The 26,366-nt window shown below is 38.2% G+C and overlaps 1 long non-coding RNA gene across 1 annotated transcript in view; it reads right to left on the bottom strand.

The window, feature by feature from the left end:
* Positions 1-15,782: 15,782 nt before the first annotated feature.
* The window catches only part of LOC113439611 (uncharacterized), a 37,948-nt gene continuing 27,364 nt past the window's right edge, over positions 15,783-26,366 (bottom strand). The window contains exon 3 of the long non-coding RNA XR_015744964.1: positions 15,783-15,917. This is a non-coding gene — a long non-coding RNA (uncharacterized LOC113439611). The remainder of the gene's footprint in view (positions 15,918-26,366) is intronic.

The following is a 26,366-nucleotide window of genomic DNA, read 5'->3' on the forward strand; positions in this document are numbered from 1 at the left end:
GAAAGAACTCTAGTCTTGATGACAGAACAAACTGCAAATACTGAAATCGCAACTGTAGGTCAGATGTCATCTTGTATAATGCATGCAAATGAAAGCATTTTCCAAGGAGGTAACTTTGGTCTCAGTAATCCAGTTTTTTTGAAACTGGCAAAAAATGCATTTCTTTTTCCCTGCTTGTGTCAAGCCTTGCTCAAAAGAATGTGCTGGGCTGAATAAAAATAAAAAAGCTTGAAAGACAAGGAAGCAGAAGTAGCAGCGAATGAAAATATACTGTATATATTGTGTTGTCTGAAATATAACAGGAACAAAGGTGAAGTCCAATGGCTCCTTTCAAAGATAAGAATGGGAAGCTTCTGCTCATTAAAGAAGAACAAGAAATATGCTATGTAAAGCATTTCAAAGAAGTACAATATCAACCATGGTCAGCCACAACATAATTTTCGTGTGTCCGATCTTGTCCGTAAACCAGGGGATGATCACAGCAAAACTCTGCAAGCAACAAGAACATTAAAGAATGACAAAGTCCCTCATTTACGCTAAATCGACAATGTCAAACTACTGAAATCATTCTAATGGGAACAGCAAGAAGTAGGAATTAACAGGACTACTCAATGAATTTGTGGCAAAAATAGTGTGTCTTAGGCAAGTGGAAAAATGAAGTCATTGGTCATATTGCCAAAACCATGATGCCATCAATAGTTACAACTGGAGAAGCATCACATTTCTTTCAGGTCCTAATGCTGTTTTTTTTGTTTTTTTCATTCCATTAAGGCAGCTTCTAGATGCAGTGGACAATACATTATAGGAATAAATAGTTGGGCTACATTGACTAAGTGTTTATGCTCTGCAACATCACTGAACAAAATACTGAATCCCAGCATCTGTTGTCAATCAATTACACTGATTTCAAAAGCCACTTGACAACATACACAGAATCACCATGGAACATCATAAGAATTTATTTGTTATTGTTATTTGTCTATTATATAGTCTCTGCATGAATTCCAGGTGCTGTGTGAAGACTGATAATGGTATCAACTGTTTTTCAATATTAATACAACATTATAGCTATAGTGCATAATCTTGCCATTATTCCTTCTGACTAGGCTTTGTCATGAGAAAGGCTAATAGAACATATGTATACATTCCATGGAAAAACTACTACAGATTTGAATTTAGTGGATTAAACTGTACTCTTAGCAAAAATGAATGACTTTCTGAATGAATGACAGGACATACAAGCCAATATAGAAGTAGCTGCTGAGGATAAAAAACAACAAAAAATGCATCTTGGAAATACAGAATTGGATGTTGAACACCAACCATCAAGAATGTGCCTATCTACAGTTCACTTATCTACAGTAGGTAGCATACATCAAGCCATGCAGGCATTGAGATAGATAATCTTATTGCAAATTTGAAAAAAAACATTAGTGTACTGTAGGTAGTCCTTGACTTACAACTGGTTTAACAGCTGTTCTAAGTTATGACAGACTTCCAAAAAGCCACTTATAACCCATCCTTGAAGTTACGGCTGCCGCCCCCTCCCTGCAGTCATATGATTTTATTTCAGGCACTCAGTAACTGGATTCCCTTTATGACCAGTTGCATTGTCCTAATATTCACGTGATTATGATTTGTGGTATTTTTGCCGGTGTGTGCAAAAAGCACTCATTTGGAAGAACAGATTCACGTAACAGCCATGTGATTTGCTGAATCATTTTATTTGCTTAGCAACCACAGCGATTCAGCATATGTCCATTGTAAAAGGGTTGTAAAATTGAGTCTGGAGTTGTGGTGCCTCGACTTACAACTGCAACAACTTATGACTACAATTCCAGTCCCAACTGCAGTTGTGAGTCACAGTACTGGGGGTATGACTATCTCAATTGTAGTTCGCTGACAGCGTAGCAAACAACCAGCTTCACAGTGTTACTTTATGAGCAACAACCTATGCAAGTGAAACTTGGAAATTACCATATCAACAGCACAAAAGCTCAAAATATTCTACAAGCATTGCTTATGAAACATGTTACCATGATCATATTTCTAAAAATGAGATTTTACAAGAAGTGGCTCACACAAAGTGCAACATATTTTGAGGATAATGCAAGGTATGTTTTGCTGGGCCTATCCTATATCTGCAAGTATTATCCAAAGATTGCCATGAAATGCAAAGCAACTGGAGGGGGAAAAAAAGAGGCAATCCTCTTGACAGCTTGGAAAAAAATATTTTAAAGTCTTAAAAAATTGAATCTTATGGGAAAAAACAAGCCATCGTCCCTGGTCAAAATCATTGAAGAAAATCTTGTCATCAGAATGTCCGAAGTCTCAATTTCCAGAAAAGATTTAGGAAATCCATGGGAAATTAATGTGGAAAATGATACTCTCTTTTTATCTCTATTTCTCTGGGCTCATTTAAAAAAAAATACTACTGTGTAACATTTACAAAGATGTTTGAAGTTCACAAGTGACATGCAGTAGAGATGTAATTTACATATTGATACTCATAACTTCAGAGTTAGATAATTAGAAATGTGTTAACAGTGGGTAGGCAGCTAACTAATAACTGCTTGTGAAAAGCCTGGATACAGTCTTTGTTATATGCTCAGGTCTTTGTAATACTGGTGTTTATACTTGTGCGCACAGATTGCTTGCATAATTCATGCAACTTTGTAGCTTCTTTTAAATTCCTATACAATTGCAGTATGCAATGTATTTTCCTACATGATATATGTATGTCTCTACAGCAGGGGTGTCAGACTCCATTTCATTGAGGGCCGCATCAGGGTTGTGTTTGTTGTTGGGAGCATGGCCAGGGTAGGCGTGGCCAGCTCAATGTCACTCATGTCAGGTGTTCCTGTGGTGGCCTGGGGGCTCTGCCAGTGAAAATGGAGCTCGACAGACAGCTGTAGAAGGCTATTGCAGCCTAAAATGGAGCTTGGGAGAGCCACATGCAGACTTCCTGAACCCACTTTTCGCTGGCAGAGGCATTGCGGGTGTGTCATACGCTGTTTCCATGGCAACCCTAACCCTAACAGCAGACTTGTCCTTAGCTGTTTCCAGGGTTGCAGCCAGAGGTGGTATACCTGGTGCCAGGTTTTATCTGCACCAGTAGTATAGAGGACCACAGATGAGTGCAAAGTGTCCATTGCTAAACGAGACAGTTGTTCAGTTTTGCACCATTTTACAACTTTTTTCCGCTGCTGTTGTTAAGTGAATCACTGCAGTTGTTAAATTAGTAACATGAATCTGGCTTCACCATTGATTTGGGTAGCTCTCAAAAGATGATCACATGACCCCTGGACTCTGCAACTGTTATAAATACATGTCAGTTTTCTAAGCATCCAAATTTTGATTATGTGACCACTTTTTCAGTGCCATTGTAACTTCAAATGTTCACTAAACGAATGGTTGTAAGTATAGGAACCCTCATTCTACATGAGAGTTGGATAATTTAATTTTTACATGACCTTATTTATATATGACCCTCTATAAAATGTTCCTATTAGATTTTTAAGACATTGGGAACTTTAAAAGCTTAAAAAAGATTGCAGTGGTAGAAAGAAAAAAGGGTATTTTATAATAATTCTTTTAGATTCTTATGCTTATTTTCTGTACTTGTGACTTCTGCATCTTTTACTGTTACTGTCATTGTAAGAAAGTACCTGATATATTTTAATGACTCAAAAACATCTTAACATATAAAATATAGAAATGAGTCACATTTCAAAATACAAATATTTAAATTTCTATCTCAAAGAAAACTATTTAATTTATTGAGTTTTTTTGTTTAAATGTACTTAAGTGTGTTTTTCTATGAAATCAGTGAGATTTCCTACATAGCAAATTTGTTTAGCTGACTCTCATGTAATTAGTTGGTATAAAATGTTTGTGAAATGATTATGCTATCAAGGTTGAATACGGAGTCTGAAATCCGTCTACATAGAACGAACAAGTAAATCCATAAATATAGTATGGCTGGCTTACATGTGAACAATTCTTCCTAAGACAAAACCTGAAATGCATGTATTCAAGCATATGGAAAAATGTTTTTATAATTCTGAGCACCATAGGAGACTCTGAAAGTAGGCAAATAAAAAAGATGGAATAAGAATAATATACAATTCCTAGACCTGAAGGCGAAATCAAACTTAGCTATGATTTAAAATACTACTTATCAAATGTGGTAACATGCATAATAGTAAGAAACAGAATTCCTTTGAAAAAAACTTTATAAATTACAGAATTTCTTTAAAGAAACAATAATATATAATCTATATATAGTTTGCCATGTATACAGTTCTACTCATAGGATTTCCCTTGTGGGTTCATGTGTGGGGGAAGTCATGGTTTTCACCTTCCTAGCATGTGTGTAGCTCATGTACTATTATGTACTTACAGCAAACTCCAAGCATATGGGTTGTGATACAGTTTATAGAGTGCAATACACTCAAGTTGCACAAGTTTCATCCTAATGAAATAGTGTGGAATGTAGTGTAGCTAGAACACACAAGTCTTAGTGGAATTGACTTCCATGTAGTGTGCTTAGCATTGGACTATGAGGCTCAGTCGCTTCTGCAAATTTTACATTTGTTACACAAAACCTTATAGTCCAAAGATAAGCACAGCACATGGAAGTCAATTCCACTAAAATCTGTGTTCTATTAATGCATAGTTTAGAATTGTATGCAAGTGCACATTCCATGCTTACAATTATTGTCATATTAACTCAAAAAACAAGCATGGTCACAATATTACGAAATATTCTTTGCATCCTGCTTTGGAATTCACTCTAAATATCCAATAATTAAAAAAGAGGATTGGAAGCCACAGGTTTAATCACAGAAAAGGAAATGGAGCAACTGTTTACTTTGCACAATTTTGGTAGCCAGTGCTGTGGTCAGATACTGATTGCAGAGACGGTAAGATATTCACGTGAACCTCCAATTCTATTGCCATCCATAACAATTCTACTGATTTTCTATCATTTGGGAAGAAACAGTACATTCCTGTGTTTCATTTGCTAGAAGATATAATTCCTTGGAACTTTTCTTCATATCTGACTAGATACCAGCAATGTATTGCCACTTTGCAGGACATCTCTTTTTGTTTTAATTATTTCTCTTCAGTGACTTGGAAATCTACGTAAATGTCTACAGATTCAGTTTGTGAATATGAAGGTAAACATCGAAATAAAATAATGCATAAGTAGAAAACTAATGATAGCTTTCTCCGTAATCTATAATTTTCTTTTATTCACCAGTTTAGAAACAATTTTCTTCAAGTTCACTTGCTTGTCTCATCTCATACCTTTTAAATAGGTTATGAATCCCTTTTATATATTTAATAAAAGGTTGTACTGTAAACAATATTGAATAAAATAGTATTGACAGAGTTTATTTACTGCACTTGATCATAAAGTATAGTTTAGAAACTACTGTGGCTTTCTATTCAACAAAACGAATAAACCCACATTATTGTGCAATATATTTATGTGAACCTGGCTGTAGGTTGTATGTTGGGTATGAAGCCCCAAAATCCAACAGCTAGCAAAAAAATCACACTACTTCCACAAACCCACTGGAACTTATGCTCTTCGTTAATCAATGAACCATGTGAATAGTGTTTAATGGTGTTAAAATCCAGCTTTAAGATTTTACAATATGCTTTAGAATATTTTACTAGACACCTTTAATCCGTATTCATGTTTTAATTGTAAGATGTAGTTTATAAGTAATACAACCTGGTAAATATAAATAATAAATGTTTTGTGTCCTTTGAATAAGCATATTTGAAAAGCAGCATATTTGGCCATGCCTAAGAAAAGTAAAAAGATATAGGATTTTGTCTCTTGGTTAACAGTAGTCCTTTCAATTTGTTAACATTCCTTCAAATTTCAGTACTTCATTGATTAATCATATTTAAGAATGAAAGACTTTGGATTGGTTACCCGAATTACTGATAGCATAGAATGCATTATACATATGTCTATATGCAATATTGTGCAGGTTCTGCTTTTAACCTTCAAGTGTCTGTTGTAAGGTCTGAGAAGATACTTTCATATATGCAGAAGACTGCAAGCACTGTATGTAGATGACTAGTTTAAATGAGTATGCAATCATTCTGTACAGCTGAAAAAAATGAGTGATGGTTCAGCTGTGCTTATTTTTAAAATGTATTCACCTTGAATATTATAGTGAAGTACTGTTATGACTCTAATAGAGTAGTAGTACATATAATACTCCAATAGTGAAAGAGGGAGTAATGCACTTATAGGTTAATATAAAAGTAATATGAAAATTATTTTCTCTAACATAGTGGAATATAATACCTAAAGCTGTAGCATACAATGAAAGACTGACAAAAAAGGGATAATTCAATTTTCCACACACCATTGGATACAATCTATTGCTATTTGATTAATTGATATATTTATTCCTTTGCTTGGAAAAATTTGTGTCCAAAAAGTAATGTAATACAGCTTAAAGCAGCAAGATAAAGCATTGATAAATTTATTTCATTGGGTGTAAACCTTGTTAATCTGTTACAATTCAAGCAATGAAGCTGCATGACATTTTCATGTATCTCACAAATCAAATTCAGCCATGGGTATAAAACACATGGACCATAAATAGTTCAGCTAATTTTGCTATTGATTTTAATTCTGTTAATCCATCAGACAAAATTAGGTGAAAACAAGCTGTAATTTAAACTTCTTAACCCAGTTCATACTTAACAACATGTTGCAAAACCTTTGCAAAATAACTTGTTATATTGAAAGTTAACATTTATTGAGTTATAGGGTAATATAAAATACAAAATACAGAGTAAATAGGACAAAATAACTAGCTATATTGACAGTATTTGCCATCACGTTGGTGAACATTTCTTTTGTTGACATACACTGACTTCAAATATATGTGGTTATAATTTAAATGCTATTTAAATACTACTGTTCTCCGAAGAACCGTCCATGATGTACTCCCAACTGCAATACAACAATACAGTAACAGGAGAGCCACTAACAGCAGCAATTGAACAGCACTGGGAAAACATATGGGAGAAAGAGAAGACACGTGATACCAGTGAAAAGTGGCTGCAGGACTTGAGAACAAACCACAGCAATTTCCCAAAACAGGAACAAGTCACCATAACAAGAGCAGACATCCAACAGTGGGTCAAGAACATGAAGAGCTGGACAGCATCTGGCCCATACATGATCCACAATTGCTAGCTCAACAAACTTAAGAGCAATGCATGAACACCTAGCAGCATAAATGAACCAGCTGTTAGCATCAGACTTCCACCCTGTCTGGATAATTTAAAAGGATGACATTGCTGATCATGAAAGACTCCCACAAGGGAACAGCACTGTCTAACTATTGGACAACAACATGGAAAGTCCTATCAGGCATCATAGCTGTCAGATTATAGGACCATGTGGCCCAACATGAACACAACTCAGAAGGGTATTGGGAACAACATCAGAATGTTCTTTCTGCACCAACTCAGAAAGCTCAAACTGCCCAAGGAGCTGCTGATAACAGTTGAACAGAGGAATTATTGAGTCTATCATCTGCACCTCTATAACTGTCTGGTTTGGTTCTGCAACCCAACAGGACAGACACAGACTTCAGAGGATAATTAGGACTACAGAAAAAACAATTACTACCAACCTGCCTTCAAGTGAGGACCTGTATACTGCATGAATCAAAAAGAGGGCTGTGAAAATATTTACAGATCCCTCACATCCTGGACATAAACTGTTTCAACTCTTTCCCTCAGAATGACACTATAGAGCACTGCACACCACAACAACTAGACACAAGAACAGCTTTTCCCCGAAAGTCATCACTCTGCTAAACAAATAATTCCCTCAATACTGTTCAACTATTACAAAGTCTGCACTACTATTGCTGTTAATCTTCTCATCACTCCTTATCACCCATCCCCTCCCACTTGTGACTGTATGACTGTAACTTTGTCGCTTGTATACTTACAATTTATATTGACTGTTTCCTAGTATGATTTGATTGCTTATTGTACCCTATGACTATCATTAAGTGTTGTACCTTATGATTCTTGACAAATGTATCCTTTCTTTTATGTATACTGAGAGTATTTACACCAAGACAAATTCCTTGTGTGTCCAATCACACTTGGCCAATAAAGTATTCTATTCAGAAGCTCAAAACATCCGTTTCTCATAGATAGAGCAGTTGCCCAAGACTTGAGGTAAGCCTACAATTTAATGCCACACGCATGGATCTGTGAATGTCTGGCGCTATAAAACATCAACAAGATATCAAGGGCCTTCCTCAAAACCTTGGTGGGGCTGTGGAAGACAACACTGGAAGTCAACTCAAGATAGCTCACCCAGTGGCCATTGAGTGCAGCAGATATCAAGATAGTAGTAGGATTGCCACTAGTATTCCTGTTGGAAATAAATGTGAAATGGAATGCTTTGAAGTTGGGTCAGAAGCACTATTGATTTTACCAGATTCATTTTGTTCTTGTAATAAACTCTCAGAAAGGAGGGGGAGGAGAGGAAGGTGGAACACGTACACCCATCCTGCCTGATCAATAAAGTCATCCTGTTTCCCAATTGAGATTGTTCTGTTATTTTGGAAAGTCACAAAATAATATCAAACAAGGAAGAAAAATTGTCCATGGCATTCTATTCCACATGGTAATTACAATACTCCTAGTTATGCTAGCTGGAAAAACAGCTTCTGTGCCTTTTCTTGGGGACAAACTGTTTTGAAAGGACAGCAAGTATAATATCTCCACAACACAAACTCTATTTTTTAAAAAGCCTGCATTCAGTACAGCAATCAATGCATAATGTACAGCAGCTACGTGTTACAATTCATGTAGTGCAAACATGGAGTTGTCTTCTAGATTTGCAAAGGACAATTTGCAGGCAGAAGTTTGAAAGTGGTTTTCCCACCATATTCTGGTAACTCTTTAAGATTCACCACCCACCTTTATGTCTGTCACAGTGAAGGGGAATCCCTAATGGAATACTTGATTTTCTCGTGCTACTTTTCACTGATGACCTGTTTCTGACCTTCCTTTTAAGTGTCAAGTACATACAGGCAAAGTATATAATCTGTTTATCTACTTTTATCCTGCTACTTGTTTATAGAACAATAATATGATATAAATGAAGTTAATAACATTTTCTACAAATCGGAGGATTAAGCAAAACAATGAACCAATGTATTTTTCAAATGTCTACTTTTTCATGTTAATTTCTCTTGGCCTAATGCACATGCTAACATGCTGCTGATTATTTCTTCAATTACTTGAGGCATAGACTGATTTAGAAGATGCAAAAATAATCATACTCCCATTTCATTGTGAAGTTTATTAAAGTATTTCATGTCTACACTGTAGTGGAGAGAATCTAATTTCTATATGACTCATATATATCTACTCATATAGTCATGGCAGGCTGTTTCAGTTCTTCAACATTTGAGAATCCCTTGGATATACAGAATAACTTTAATCATTAAAGTTATTAAAAGTTAGTAGCATATTTGCTTCTTTCTCCAATCTAATCAAATTATTATTTCTATTTGAAGGAGGGGAGCACCAGTAAAATTTATTATCTTTTTTAGAAAGTTGCAGTATTGCAAAGTTTGAGAACTACTGCAGTGATAAAATAAGATTAAGAATAGAAGTGTTTGGTTTATTTTCAAAACAAATAAAATTCTGTGCACATGTAACAGCATGCAGTAGAAATGTATGGCTGTCCCTTGTCACAGTTCCATTGGTATTTTCAGACAGCCTAATCATACAAGCAGAGGATTCTAAAGCAAAATTAAAAAGAAATTATAAAAAACCCGACATCCTTGTCATAAATTTCACAACGGAAAGGGCACAGCATTAATGGTCACTTATTTGCAGATAAAAAATATAATTTTGGGGGGAAAACTCAAAGTATATTAAAAGTGCCTAGAAAAAATCCAGTAGATTACACCAAAGGCTTTCTCAGTTTCTAAATTATAGTTGTGGATCGTACCTATTTTTTCAGAGCAAGAATGCTTAATAAAATGTGATATTATCACACAATTGATAACTTCATATAAAACCCAGCTTGTTCTGTGTGCACAACAGACAGATGTGCAAGTTGTAATTTCTGGATCACAACAGCTGTTGAAAAAGCAACATTAGCAGTAGTCAAGGTAAAGTTCTATAATTAAAATATATACTGTGTTTCTCCAACAATACAGCCTCCCCCAATAGGAAGTCCCAGAATGTTTTATAGGCATAAAATCAAATTAAGCCCCTCCCCCCAAATTAAGGCCTATATTGAACATGCGAAATGGAGGGGAATGGCAGGTGGGGGGGGGGCTTGCCGTTAGGAAGTACTTTTGTTGCATACCCGGATATGGTGCTGCCTGCATTGACTGTGGTGTTGGTGGGGCATTTCGTATCAGGAGACCTTCTGCCACAATTGCTTTCCCTTTTCCCCAGGCTGCCGCGGCATTTAGAGCAACACTGCAGCATTTGGCGCAACCATTCACAGCCAGCCAGGGCTCCTCCCTGCAACCGGAGCCCAGCGGAGACACTTGGCTTCGGGCGCTCCTGTCGCCGCCTTCCCTTTGCCTTTGAAGGCAAAGCCAATTCTTTTAAAAACGACGCCCTACTACCAGTACGACAAAGCCTCCCCTGCCTGAGAGGGCAGCCCAACCCCACGTGGGGAGGCGAATCTCCCATGGCTGCAGCACAGGATCGGCCCACCTTGGGAGAAGCACCCAGCTGCCAACCCTGCCTGGCGTCGGGCAGAGAATGAAGAGCTTTGCCTGGGGAGCCCAGCGCAGCTGACAGGCGGGCCCTCCTGCCTGGTGGCAGAGCTGTGGCCAAGGCAGCAAGTGCCTCCCCGCCGGGCCCTCCGCTCATCCTGTCAGGGTCACGCCAAAGTCAGGCGGGCTGGGCAGAGCCAGGAAAGCGAGCCGCGGGTGCGCGCCCACCTGCCAAGCGAAAGAGCTGGGTGAACCGAGCTTGGCTTCCTTCCCAAGTCCCTCCAGCCCGAATCCGAAGGGGCCACTGGGAGAGGCCACCCAAGGCAGTGATAGCGCCCACCTTGTCCATGGACAGGGAGGCAAGGCGAAGGCCTGCGCCGTGTCCTCCTCCGAGCTGAGCCCAGCCGAGTGAGCACCTCTGCCCGATACCCGTGCCACTGCAGCATTTGGAGCTGCTGGCACATTTGGAGATGTGTGGGGATGGGACAGGCTGGGCGAGGAATGGAAAGGATGGGTGGCTTCGGGCTGTCTCTGCCGGACCCACCAGCCAGGGAAGCAGCGCTGCCATCGCCTCGCCTCCCTGTCCGCGCTCAAAATAATTTGGGAAAAATTCATCAGATCTTTAAATTTCTCTTTCAATTATTGGAGTTGAATGGTCTGGCAGTAACATTTTTTAATCATGCAGGGCCAGGTTTAAGCTATAGCCAAGAAAGCACAAGCCTTGGATTCCAAAGTTTATAGGGTGCTAATACTGCCCTTCTTTTTGAATAATTCTAAAAATGCAAATATTTACATCAGTGGGTTGTGGTGCCATTAGACACTGTGGCCTCAGGACACCACATGCCCTTGAGCTGTATGAACAGGAGAAACTCTAATGAGAAGAATCCTCAATGTTGAGCAGATAATCATCAAGCAAAGCAAACACTTCCTATATTAGAGTTTTCCTACAGAGAACTGGGTAGTTTCTCTTAGTTGCTTTTTTGGGGGGGTGGGGGGGATGTCAGACATACATAATTTGGCCTAATGAGAGTGAAATTCTAGATATTTTATTTTGGCCAGAAAATTTTTAATCTAATTGAATGTTAGGGTAGTCCACTGATTTCTAATTTTTAGCTGATGTATTCCATTTTCCGTCATCACATCGCTACTAAGAGTAACTGTTCGGTTAATGGGTTAAGAGGGCGGCAGAACACTAGCCGAATAAGCCATCTCCACCATGATGACATGTTCATCCTGCTGCTTTTTGATCTCCCAGTGAATTTTGATATTCTTTACCATACTATCGTTCTAGGCTGGTTACTGGGTTAGGAGTGGGAGACATTGTGCCCTAGTGGTTCACATTCTTCTTTAGAAGTTGTTCCCAGCCAGTGTTGATGGTGTGTGTGTTTTACCTCACTATTGAATTATTGCAATGATATATGCTCTACATGGAACTGACTTTAAGGTCTACCCAGAAGCTATAGCTGGTTCAAAATGCAGTGGAGTAGTACCTTTTGTTATGCCCATATGACATTACTGCTGCGTGAGCTGCACTGGTTGCCAGTCAGGTTCTGAATGAAGTTCAAAGTGCTGGTTATTATTTATGAAGCCCTGTATGGCATAAAGCCTGGATATCTGAGCGACCATTTATCTCCAATCACTTCTGTTCTCCCATATATCCAGGCAGAGGTATGCACTAATAGGGTATGTATTAAATATTGTCATCTAGTGCTTTCTCTGTCATGGTCATCACTCTTTGAAATCACATTCTTATTCTTAGGTTCTAGAAAGTTCCTAAAATCTGGCTTTGGTCATAGACCTGGGGTTGATATATTAATGTATTATAGTACTATATATCTGTGCCTCTGTTTTGTTTGATTAGTGTTGTTTATAAGATTGTTTTAGTTTTGGCTGTGCATTTGGATTTTGTCCATTGTTTTTATGGATTTTCCAGGGTTGTACACCACCTACTGGCATTGAGTGCCTAATAAATTTCAATAAATAATAAAATAATCTATGTAACCAACTGTTTCTGTTCATTTATTTATGAGGCAATTAAATGGTTATTGGGATTAAAATATTATAGGGGAGCTAAAAGTTACTAACGCCTGTCACTGCCTGCCTGACCACAACATTATTATTTTGAAGAATCTTCCAAAACCCTTTTTAAAACAGCCAAGAATTTTGAGTTAATTGGAAAATAAGGCTTTAAAAAGGAAGTTAAATTAGCCTTTTCCATTCTAATAATCTCCAGGTGTATTAGACTACAGTTCCCATCCACCCAGCGGAATAAACATTTCTAGGTTAACAATTTTGTGTTCCCACCCTTGTTACTTTATTTATGTAGTGATGTTATAGCCTAGACTATCCGGGCTTTGGTATCCCTCTTAACTACTTATTACCCATTTTCCTAATCACTTGTCCTCACAAGCATGTATTTGCTAACATCTGTGTTTGATGAAAGCTTTGTATGTGTTTCTTTTCCTTAAAGTGTTAAGTAGATTTCACTATAATCTTCAATATGTGAAAAGTGGGCCATCTACTGCTGGTTTTAAGTATGAACTATAAAACAGTGAGCACAGCCGTCAGCAAGTGAGTGTCCATATTTACAATATTAATAAATGTCACCATATATATTAATATGAATATATTGTCCCTGGTTTTTATTTTATCCATGTTTTTTTCTTAAGGGGTGCTATGTAGTCTAGCCTCTTCATGGTGCACCCCGGACAAAGTGTCATTGTCATGGCTAAATAGCCCATACATTTTGGCTGCTGAACCATACAAGGATTTCTCAGCAAGAAGCAGCAGCATGAATACTAATAGTAGGCAGTACTTCTATTAACTCCCACACTTGGAATAACAACATTTGACAACATAGAAGGTTTGTCTGCTTATTTCAGCCTAATCGGAGGTGGTATTCAACAGGTTCTGACCAGTTCTGGAGAACAGGTAGCGGAAATTTTGAGTAGTTTGGAGAACTGGCAAATACCACCTCTGACTGGCCCCGCCTCCATCTCTTCTCTGCCTCCCGAGTCCCAGCTGATTGGCTGGGTCTTCTTATGTTGCCCTGCACAGGAGAACGGAGCTGGAAAGCAGGCTAGTGGGGTGGGGAGGGAATGGAATTTTGCAGTAACCTTTCCCCAGGAGTGGGAAGGAAATAGGGATTTTACAGTATCCCTCCCCTGCCATGCCCACAAGCCATGCCCACCAAGCCATGCCATGCCATGCCATGCCACGCCCACCAAACCATGCCCACAGAACCGGTAGTAAAAAATTTTGAATCCCATCAATGAAAATCTATGTGGATTCTTTCCCATTTTGATGCTATCCACGGGCAAAGAGGTACTGCAGGGATTGACTTATATTGAATAACAAATAGTATAGTGATGTACAAATTCTTGACCTAGCTCAGACCCACTAAGGAATGATAGGCTTGTGTCCTCATTTTATTGGTAACTGGTGGTCCATCAGGAAGCTCATCTAAGAATTTTTGTTGTATTTTTGGTGGTATAGCCACCAGTTTACCGGAGTATGCAGCTCTGTTCTATGGAAAATTTATCTCAAAATAAAGATTTCCTCATTTGATCAAATATAAAATAGCTAGGCCAGCACTGAAAATACAACCCCATACTTTTGCCAAAATGTCACCTGAGTAGTTGCAGATGAAACATCTTTACAATGAATAGTAGTTCTTCCATATAAGTATTTTTTAAAATAATCCCCTTTATTTATATTAAAATATTTATTTGTTTGTTGAAACAGTTTCCATATCTCCCCGCCTACAACAGTGAATCTGGGTGTTGCTTAAAAGATGAAGACTAATCAAACAGATAATGATGATGATGATAATGATGATGACCATGAATATTTCATCCCAGAAATAATGGCAAGTACCTCTCTTAATTTGGGGACGTAATGGCACTGAAGATAGTATTCTTGATGCAAAAGCAATAGAATGCTCTTCGTCATCAACCATGAAATGTGAAATAACAGTTTCAGCATCATTTGTGGAGGCATATCATGCTGACCTCAATAGTTTATTTAGGTCATTATATGCAAGCTACGTGGTTTGCTATCTGATAAGCATTTTCACATTTTGTTGTCCATTTCCATTGGACGGTTTCCTGCAACAGTTCATGCAGTGGTTGCAGAAATGAGACTAGGATGACAAAATTTGTCCATGGTAATTTAAAAAGTCTGAAATAAATAGGTGAAAATGTATTCACCACTGCGCTGCATCCGCCATATTTTCGGTAAGATTGAGGTCATGCCAACCAATATTGTATGGTAAGTACTCTACTGCCTCTTGAAGAAAGTAACCCTTGGAAAATTAGAACACTGGTTATCACATTATTGAGTAGTGCTAAATGTTCATCCACAAAGCAAGCAGGGATAAAAGTATTATCCAGGATGCAGACTGTACGACCTAAGCTTTGCAATACTTGATCCATTGTATTGTATGCTGAAAAACTGCAGGAGTGTTGAAATCCCCAAAGGAAGTCTTTGATACTGATACAGACATTTGTTGAGTGTTTAGGTACTGCTCTAAGATTGAGACCAAATCCAACTGCTGATGGCACATGAGAAATCCATTTTACCTTTACTGGATTTGCCTCCAGTCACTGGGGCAAACATTTCCTGTGTATTTGGCGCTGGTTCTGATTCCAGATTATAAAAAAAATATATTGTAATCCCTAGACAATCTTCCTTAAAAGAATTAGAGTTAGAAATGCTCAACTGCTATGTTTGATGCATGACACAGTGCCATGATACTCCATTCATTCCAGTTCTCTTTCTACAGAAAAGGCAAAAACAAGAAATGTGATTTACACACACAAAAAATGATATTGACACCAGGATATAGCTTTGAGCTTTTTAATGATGCTATAAACTTCTTCTTTAAAATAGGCTGATGTTTATTGAGTGTATGGTCAAAGATGTCTTGATGAGAGTAACTTTGTTCTGAAATGTGATACAGTTTAATTAAAATGAATTCTGCTAGCAGGTGTCCAATTAATCCCATTTTCAGACCTAAAATAGCCACATTTTATGATGTTTAGATGTCTAGAAATGAACAAAGTGCTGTCCTTTTCAAAAATGGCTGCAGAAGCCACAATTAGTAGAATTGGATTTTGCATTTTTGAATCTTACTCGTCTTCTGAGTCATATCTGGACAGTGAGCTGAGAAAAAAAAAATCAGGTTTGGTAATGTTAGTGTTAAACAGCTATGAGAAGACAAGTATTCTTCCCCTTGTTCCAGTTATTATGAATCAACCAGTTCTGACTTGTGAAGTCTTAATCTATTGACAGTATCCTAGCAAGATTAACCCAGTGAGGTTTTCTAATTCCTCTAGCAGAGTTTCATAGCTTTCTTTTGAGAGCTAGATATGCTCATCATGATAAAAATGATGCACAGTACATAGAACACTATTTTTCCACTGAAATGCAAATAGAAAGCTTCAGGGTTGTATATCTCTAGGTAGGTAATTTGGCTTTGAATTCAAGGCAAAATCCTGAAAGATCACCAACTGGGAAACATATTCAGAAATATTCAGTTCAGGAAATATGATATTGAATTATCTGTTAAAGATTTGCGAAATATATTTCTTGTTATCTGAATGGTCTAGCAAAAATGCATCAAATTGAAGACTACATAAAGAACTAATAGATAATGTTTGGGGTGGTAGTCATATCTAAAAGCATAATAAAACGGAAGAGAAAATAACAGAACAGAACAGAACAAAACAAAACATAACGTGGAAGAGGATCACACACATATATATGGATATTTTATTTGCCCAGGTAGTCCTCAACCTATGACCACAATTAAGCTTAAATTTTCTGTTACTAAGCAAGACAGTTGTAAACTGAGCTTTGGCCCATTTTATGACCTTCCTTGCTACAGTTAAGTGAATCATTGCTGTAACCCGGTTGTCCAATGAATCTGGTTTTCCCATTGACTTAGCTTGTCAGAAGGTCAAAAAAGGTGATCACATGACCCCAGGGACACTGAAACCATCATAAATGTGAACCAGTTGCAAAGTGTCTGAAATTTGATCATGTGATTATGAGGATGCTGCAATGTTGTAAATGTGAAAAATGGTCGTAAGTCACTTTTTTCAGTGCTGTTGTAACTTCACTAAATGAATGGTTGGAGGACTATCTGTAATTCCCATTGCTGAAAAAAAACAAAAACTGATTTTCTATTTAAAATAAAGCATATATTTTCAGGAATAGAAACTGCTATATCTAAAAGTACATGCAAAATTCTGACTGGGGACTCTTTCATGTATATTTCTTTCTCTTGGGATAATAACCATTCTGCTTTGAACTATTTATATTCAAGAGGACTAAGACCTTGGATATTGCTTTTTCCAATTTTTGCTAACACTGTTGTACAATTTAACACTACTATTGTACAATAGCAGGTCTCAGGTGCACTTCATGGATGCTATAAGGCCGTGATGGTGAACTTATGGCACCAGTGCCGCAAGTGGCATGCAAAGCCATCCCTCCGGGCACGCCAGCTGTCGCCTGTTGCTCTTCTGGGTTCCAGGGTGCACATGCATGCCGGCCAGCTGGTCTTCGCGCACACCAGAAACCAGAAGGGTGATGGCTGGCTTGCCCGGAGAGAAGGCTCTGCTTGCCACTCTTCCGATTTCTGGCGCTCCCATGCGTAAGCACCGGGAAGCTCCTGTTCTGGTTTCTGGTGCTCCCGTTTTGGCACTCAGTGATGAAAAGGTTTGCCAACACTGCTATAAGGGGCAGTGAGGATCCAATCAACAAGAAAGCAGCAAAAAAGTCTCAGAAATAGTGTCCCAAGGAAAAAAAAAGTGACTTGTTAGAAGCTACAGTACAGATTAATATCTATCAGCTTTGAAATTTTTCAAATGGTTTCACAGAAATTTAACTTTTGTTTCATTATTCAGCAATGAATAATTACTGTATTTTGTGTCTTAAAAACTAAAGAGAATGAAGTATTGTTTCACTACAGACCACTGCTCAACAGAACTGGTGTCTTTTTAAATGCAAAGCTACATAGTGAAATCTCTTAAAATAAGAATGAATATGGAAACATGCCAACTATACACAAAGGCACGAATTAAAAAAAATCTCTTTTAGCATTATCACATCACACAAGGTCTGCCAGCTATTTCCAAGTTAATCTTACTACTGAGCTGTTCCCTGCCCACAATCCCATATCAGAGAACCAAGATTTTGCTCACCAACTAATGCAATTTTGCTGTCAAAATATAAGCAGTCTGATCTTTGGCAGCCAACATAACAGGTGTATTCCCAATTCCAAAGACCAGTCTCTGGAATCAGGAAAAATTATACCTGTTTGCAATCATTTTCAGCTTTTTAGGGCCCTGCAGAATTTCAATCCTGAGTTCAAAAGAAAGGCAAAATGAGTGCAATTAGCATGTTGATGACAGCTTATTTATTTATGTTTATCCTGTATTGATTAGTTTTATAAATAATTCAAAATGGCAAATGTATCTAATATCCCTTTCACCTTTTTTCCTTTCAACAACAGCCCTGTGACGTGGGTTAAGCTGAGAGAAAGTGACAGTTGTCTCCAAATCCATGAATGAATCTTTTGAAAGGCTTCATATGGATACTAAATTAGGGTTATCAGAACAGGGCTGCAAAAAAGGTGTACAGCAGCAAAGAAATAAAGGCAACTGAAATATGTACTGCTCTGTAATATTTGTACAGATCTTTGCAGCCTGAATCTGATGTGAGGCTAGAAGGAAACAGCTGAAGACCAGACAGACTAAGTGACTCCCACATAGTACAAAATAAATGGCGAGAAGTCCATTACTGTGTAAGAATCAGTGGATGAGGTGAAGTTTGAAACCCTAGCTGGACCTATTTTAAAAAGACAGTTAATTGCTTGCTTCTTTAGTAGTTAATCTTCATTGTTAGATCTTTTTGTATTTACAGTAAAAGTAACTTCTTTAGCCAAGCCATGTCCTGGAGGCATTGCTGCTTGCTCCTGAGCGTGTGGATTTCTAAAGAAAGTTCTATTGCAGAACTTTGGGTGAAACTCTGCTATGTATTGGCCCTAATTAGGTAGCAGGGCAGACAATACAGAACTCTGTAGGATTCCTCGGTACAATTCCTAGAAAACTAAGCCAAATACCTACAGTGCTATCTTTGATGTTTCTGGAAGGAGAGTCAGAGACCCAGGGGTGGGCTTCAAAAATGTTAGCAAAGGGTTCTCTGCCTGGTTGCTGGGTGGGCGTGGCCATGGTGGGCATGGCCTAGTCGGCCTCCTGCACCATGGCGGGGCGGGGGCATGTTTTTGCTCTCCCCGGGCTCTGGAGGCTTTCCTTGAGCCTCTGGGAGAGTGAAAACAGCCTCCCCGGGCTCTGGAGGTTCTCTGAAAGCCGGAAACGGGCCCATTTTTGGCCTTCCCAAACTTCTGGGAGGCCCGTTTTTTGCCCTCCCCGAGCCTCCGCATGGGCCCTGCACTTACCTGCATCCAAAATGGGCCACGTGGGGACTCCTGGGCGGGGTGGGCGGGACCAGCCATGAGTGGGATTTGGGGGTTCTCTGAACTGCATGGAATCTTAGCTAGGGACTCTCCTTAACTCCTGTGAACCCCCAGCAGCCAACTCCTGCAAAAAGCCACCACAAAGCTATGACTTCAACCTTAAAAATTCCCTGCAAGTTACTGTGGTCAACGGCACCAGAACCCAGGGAAGGTAATGCTCTCCTGTGTCTTTTCCAGCACCGATCATCCCTTCAGACAATCAAGGTTGCCTCTATGCCAAATCCGGATTGTCGCATTTGCTGGAAAGGATCTTATAATCCGTTTCATTAAAAGCACCACTTCCTTATTGACCAAAAGAGTCTAACGTGGAATATATTAAAATGTTCAGGATTGAAAGATTTCCTTAAACAAGGCCACCTCACCAATCTCCTTTAAGACATTAGAAGACTCTGTCTGTAATGAACATTGGCAAGACTGAGGCTTTAGAGCCTTCTGTAAGACAGGCCAGGAAGGAACCAACAGACAGAGAGTGGTGCTAAGAGAGCTAAGAACCTGATCCACTTTCTCAGGAAACAAAACTACAAAACAAACTCAGAATATATTATTTAGGCTGTGTGGTGGATTCTCTATGTCAGAGGTGTCAAACTCAATTTCATTGACGGCTGCATCAGGGTGGTGTCTGCATCGGGGGGGGGCTGGGGTGGATGTGGCCAGGGTGGGCATGGTCAGTTCAACATCACTCATGTTGGGGGTGCCTGTGAGATGGGGCCATCTGGCTTACAGGTGAAGAGGGTTCCCTTGGGTGATTCTCTGCAGATGCAAAGGGAAATGAGATCTCTTTTCTCACCACTGCTGCATAGACCTCTAGTTAATGCCTAATTACTCATTCTTGGACCACTGCCACATTTGTTTTGCCCTTAGTACTTAATTACTCAAAACTATTCATTTTTCAAAACTACTTTTGGTGTATTACAGTACGTGCAATGGGAGAGAGGCACTTAAGAAACACCATATCAGCATCTAGAAGATCTTGGTATATATTACTGGAAATCGACCTAGAATAAAGCAGGAATGGTATCAAGGCCTGTGAAAGCTCCTAGCTCTCCAGGATCCTTGGGTAGCTAAAGGAGGTGAAAAGAAGAACATTTTTTTAAAAAAAGGATCTTACCTCCTCTCTTTCAGTAATGTCACCCTTTATCCATATTATTGAAATCGGAGCACTAATGCCCCTGGAAAAAAAAAATTAAAATATTGAATGTTATTGAATAAATATGTATTGAGAAGTAATCCTAGGTCTTTTAAATTAGCTACAGGCATTAACATTGTAGCCTGCTATATTTCCTATCTGGCCATTCTTTTTTTTTTAAACCTTTCTGTTCAATCATGCCAAGTTCTCAGAGACTGCCAGGACAAGTCCCTGTAGTTTTTCTTGGCAGGGATCTTCAGCAGTGGTTTTGCCATTGCCTCTTTCCTAGGACTATAGGGGCAAAGGCCATGTGTATTGAGAGCCACTTTTCTCCTTTCTTACTTTCTCTGCAGCTGGTGATCATCTGGTCAAAGATTGGCTAACTCTTGGAAATAGCTCCGAGAATTTCAAGGAAGTGCTTTGATAGGAATGACTGTTTCTTGGGTGAATGGAAGAACAATCCAAACAGTAACTATCATTTGTTCTTAAAGTTATATAATTGAGACGAGATTTTTGGACCTTTTAAGTATCAATACAATGTGTGGTCTGCTCCAAGTAGGCATCGTGTTTCTTTCAGGAGGCTGTTTATCTCTGTGTCTCTGCAATTGCTTGAGGAAACAGAAGGTTTCTCAAGTGTTGGAAATCATATCTTGCCATACAGCCACTGATATTCAGGTCTACAAAGGACTGCCCATTTTTTGCTGCCATTCTTTTGGAATATTCCCATTAAAAGCCTTTTTTCTTTCTTTCTCCATTCATTCATTAGGAGAATGTACTGTATTATCGACAAGTACAAGCCAGAGTAACAGCTATTTTATTTTCAGCATCAGTCTCCCGTTCGCTTGAGATTTACACATGCACACCTGCCTTCCAGCTCCTACTAAAAAGACATTTTCTAATCCCACCCCACCCGCACTTTTTGGCACCCTGTGTTGGCAAAACTTTTAGATTCTCAGGAGTCTTTATTCTATGCCATCTGCTTTTTCCATCTTCTCTATACTTCCCAGTACCCTGAGGGCCATCCTATGTTTTATTTACAATTTCCTTTTGGTGTTTAAGGGATTATGTGATCCTATTCTATTCTCAGACAGCAATATTTTATTGAGAAATATAAAATGTTTTCATTTTTTTTTCTTTTTGGGAAGAAGCTAACCGTGAGCTACCGTACTGGTTCTATTAATTTGTTTCTTTCATTGTTTTTTTATCTTTGCAAAGCTTCCTGCAGCAATCATATATAAATAATGGTCAAAATAGCATTAAAAACCTTGCTTGGAGAAAGGGTCTTCAACTAGAGTTGGCTCCAATTAAACTGTAATGTGTAGCTATAGTTTTCTTCCTGGCTGATGAACTTATTAAGTAGAACTGTTGTCTCATGGCTGGTGCAGTCCCAGACAGAGCATTTGCATTATTTGGTACATAAGAGAGTACATGTTCAGGCATTTGGTAGACAATCACAACATTAGGTAATTGCTTGAATTTACTTTTGGTGTCTGGTCATGCAGTGTCACTTTCTGTTGCTCTCTTTTTCTATACATATATTTGAGAAAATAAAGACAAATAAAGGCAAATTGGAAATCAAAATTATATCAAATTTTACACACACACATACACACACACACACACACACGCATATATATACACATAGATAGTTATAATTTTGATTTCCAATTTGCCTTTTTTGTCTTTATTTATTTATATATATGTTTTCTTAAGTTTTCACGGGTACTTACATGTATGGCATTCAGCTTTGTTCGGGTATTTTCCCTCGTTTTCATATATATATATATATATATATATATATATATATATATATATATATATATATATATATATATATATATATATGTTTTCTGAGGTTTTCGCAGGTATTTGTATGTAGATCTTTGGTTATTCGGGTTTTCTCCTGTGTAAAATTGGAAGTATTTTGGCGACGTTTCGACGAAATCTCATTCGTCATCTTCAGGCTTGTGTCTTCGGCTTTGTGCTTCTCGGAGTAATGTGAGCCTGCAGCTGCTTCTTCCTTTTAACTGCCAGTTAATTGCTGTGTTCTGCTTGATTGGTGTTTCTGATATCTTCTGTCTGTTTTGCAAACTCCAAGACCAATAAACACAGACAAGACTCCCAACCAATCAGGATGAAGAAAAAAACATTCTGGCACAGCAGTAGGCTAGCACCAAATTTAAAACAGAAACGGCTGTGAAAGTCTGACTCACAGACGAACCCAATACAGAAGCCTGATGATGGCAGATGAGATTCTGCCAAAACGTTGCTACAACTTTAAAAGCACAACTATAATGACGTGGGAAAATACCCGAACAAAGCTGAATACCATACATGTAAGTAGCCACGAAAACTTAAGAAAACAAACAAACAAACAAACAAACAAACAAACATATATATATATATATATATATATGGATCTTTGGTTGTTGTGTGTGTGTGTGTTGTTTTCTCTAGGTATTGTATGTTTTCTCCCGTAAGATTCGAAGTATCTAGGCAACGTTTCGATGAAGTCTCATTCATCATCTTCAGGCTTCTGTCTTCGGCTCTGTGCTTCTCAGAGTGATGTGAGATTGCAGCTGCTTCTTCCTTTTAACTGCTAGTGGGGTGGGACTTGATTGGGTGGGGGCTTGGCTGTGTTCTGATTGGTTGGGGGGTTGGCCGTGTTCTGATTGGCTGGAGGCGTGTTCTGTTCAGGTGGGGGCTTGGTTGTGCTCAGGTTAGTCTTAGTTGCTGAGGGATTTGAGTTGGTGAGCTGTGATCTTGCTGTTTGGCTTCGAGTTCGTGATTGTGCTGCATCTTCATGGTGGGTGTCGGTTTGCTTCATGTATGGCTCGGAGGGGTTTGAAGTGGGTAGTGATGCAGCTGCAGTGCAGCTTCTGGTCCGTGGTCGTGTCTCATCTTCTGAGTGGGTGTGAGCCTGTTTTCTACATGGAGGTGTGGTGGTGGCATCTTGTGTGGCTCTCATGGGTATGGGTCTGGTGTCATTCTTCATGTTGGGTACTCGTCTGTTCATGAGGGCGGGTTTCCAAATGGCTGGAAGGCGGGAGGTGTCATCTCGTTTGTTCATGCTGTGTGGGCGTTTTTCTATCTCTATGGCTTCTCTGATTATTCTGCTGTTGAAGTGTTCGGTTTTGGCGATAGTTCTGGTATTTTTAAAGTCAATCTCATGTCCTGTGGCTTTGAGGTGTTGGACCAGGGAAGAGGTCGTTTCTTCTTTTTTGATTGAGTTCTTATGTTCTTCAATGCGTGCACTTATTCTTCTGTTAGTTTGTCCAATGTATGTGGTGGGGCAGGCAGTGCAGGGGATTTCGTATACTCCTTGGTTTTCTAATTCGATTTTGTCTTTGGGGTTTCTTAGGATGGTGGATATTTTTCTGTTTGTGCAGAATGCTGTTTTAATGTTGTGTTTTTGGAGGATCTTGCTGATTTTGTCTGTAGTGCCTTTTATATATGGGAGGAGGGCTTTGCTGTTTTCTTGTTCTCTGTCTTGGATTTTGGTTGGGGTTTCTTTTTGGATTAGGTGGGTAATCTTTTTTCTTTGGAATCCATTGGCTGTTAGTACGTTGGTGAGAGTGTGTAGTTCGGTTTTTTGGTGTTGTTCATCGGCTAAGCAATCTTACGTGGGAGAAAACCCGAACAACCAAAGATCCATATATATATATATATTCATATATATTCATTTTTATATGAAAATAAGGACAAATGAAGGCAGATTGGAAATCATAATTCTATCTATCTATCTATCTATCTATCTATCTATCTATCTATCTATCTATCTCATCTATCTATCTATCCGCACATACAGACATACATACCAACTAATCAACCAAATCACAATCAATCAAATGAACAAATAGAACAAATTAAACCTTTTGTAGATCTAAATAAAATGCTGTCATTTCAGCACCATTTTCAGACCACAAAGGACATGAACTAATAGAATACAATGGAGGGATAAATTGTGCATTTGGGAAATCAAGACAAAGGGGAAGTATTTATTAGATAGCCTATAGAATGGAGTCAATGAATACATGCATAAAACTGTAAATTTAATTATGATGTAAATGTAAAATAAATACCATTTATGTCAGAAAGCATGAACTTATGAAATCTAGGTTGTTATCAGTGTGAATGAAAATCTACATATGAGGTTGCTACATGTTTTGCTTTAATGAATAGTGATAATGGAAAAACCTGGGAAGAATTTTGGGAAAAATTGTTTCATATTCTCAGTGAACCTAATCTATGCATTTTTTTTTCCTGCAAGATGATAGGGAAGTTCAAGAAAAAGGTGTCTGGTCTATTTGAAGACTTAAGAATAATTGTTCATGGTGACTGGTGAATGTCTTGTTTTGGAAAAAGTTTGTTCATTTCATAGTATCATATAGTTATGAGAACATTATAGGTCATTGGTCAAAACCTCTGCTCGGTGCAGGATCCACTGGCATATCTTGGACAGATGGATGGTCTATCTGAAGACCTTCAGTGAAGGATAACTCATTGCTTCATGTAGCAACTTGTTATTTCAATAACAATGTATGAATTCCAAAAGGACATCTATTTTGTTTTCCTTTGTTGAACTGTAGGAAGGTTTTTGGCTGTTCAGACCACAGCAAATTTTGGCGAGTTCTTAAAAGTTTGGGTACACTGGGAAGCCTCATTAGTCCAGTTAAGAGTTTGTATGATGACCAGGAAGCAAGAGTTAGGGCACTCTTACATACCTCAAAGTTTGGAAGCACATAATCAAATCAGTAGACCTTATTTGTGGCATGATATATGATGAGTAACTTTCAAGATGTTATTGAACACTCATTAATTTTAGACAGCATAGTAGTGATGAGGTATGATAGTTTTAGTCAGCCACATCTGCAGGATAATCTGTTGCTCATCCTGTTCCATAATAATATAACTTGACTCACAGATGTAGCTTTCCTCACTTGAGCAAAATTTAAAGAATTCAGATAACTGAAATAGGGTATGCTATATAGAATTGGTGGAAAAACATTGGGACAGGGGAAGATGGAGAAAAATTAAGAGAAGATTTCTTTCAAGTTTATTACCACCTCCACTATTAGTGATGACTTTAGTGTGATTCTAAGGTATTTGAGTAATCTAAATTTATTATGTTTCTCCAAAAGAGAAATAATTTTACAATAAAAGATATAAGATCTAGCATAATAAACAATGTTCTGAACAGATTGAAGAAAGTATTTGGTGGAGCTGAAGCAATAAAATTTCAAGAAAATTAGGACTATGTTCAGAGTAAGTATAACCTAAAATAATACTTAGGAAAAATAGGTAGGCATAAACAGAACTTTTGCCTGATTGGATTCTGTTTGGAATATGTATCCACTTATTTGGTTAATCATTTTAAAAAAATAAATTCTATTTGGAATATGTTTCCAAAACCTACCAACTGAAGAAAGAGCTTTAAATTGTCATGTTTATATTTTCTGTGTATATCTTCATTTTAAGTACAAGGAAAGAATGATTTGGAATATTTATTCCTATTGGTACTGGAATTTCTACCAGTTTCAGAACCAGGAATGTAATGTATACATTTTCTAAAGATGAGGGCAAGAGAATCTGGACCATCAGAAAATACCCTAGGCCATTATTTTTGTCAAAACATTCACAGGGAAAGGAACTTTTTGAACTGAGTGTGCATTGCTCAACACCTTCTCTCAACAACAGATGTCATGCTAGTATGTGGCTGCATAATGTTAGAAGTTATTTTTGTTAGATATCACACAGTCAGCACGCTAGCTATGTCAAGGAGCATCAACCAGAGAAGTGATATCTCATTCTTCTGATACTGAAAAAAGTAAAACCTGTAAGGCACCCTTTAATCCATGCAAGGAAGGAGGTGATGGATCACAATGGTGGAATGTTTTATTTGAGTTTAATAATCCACACAATAAATCTTTTAAAAAGTTACAGC

Source organism: Pseudonaja textilis, chromosome 1 (genome assembly GCF_049901715.1).
Source record: "Pseudonaja textilis isolate UNSWEBS1 chromosome 1, rPseTex1.2, whole genome shotgun sequence".
Taxonomy (NCBI): Eukaryota; Metazoa; Chordata; class Lepidosauria; order Squamata; family Elapidae; genus Pseudonaja; species Pseudonaja textilis.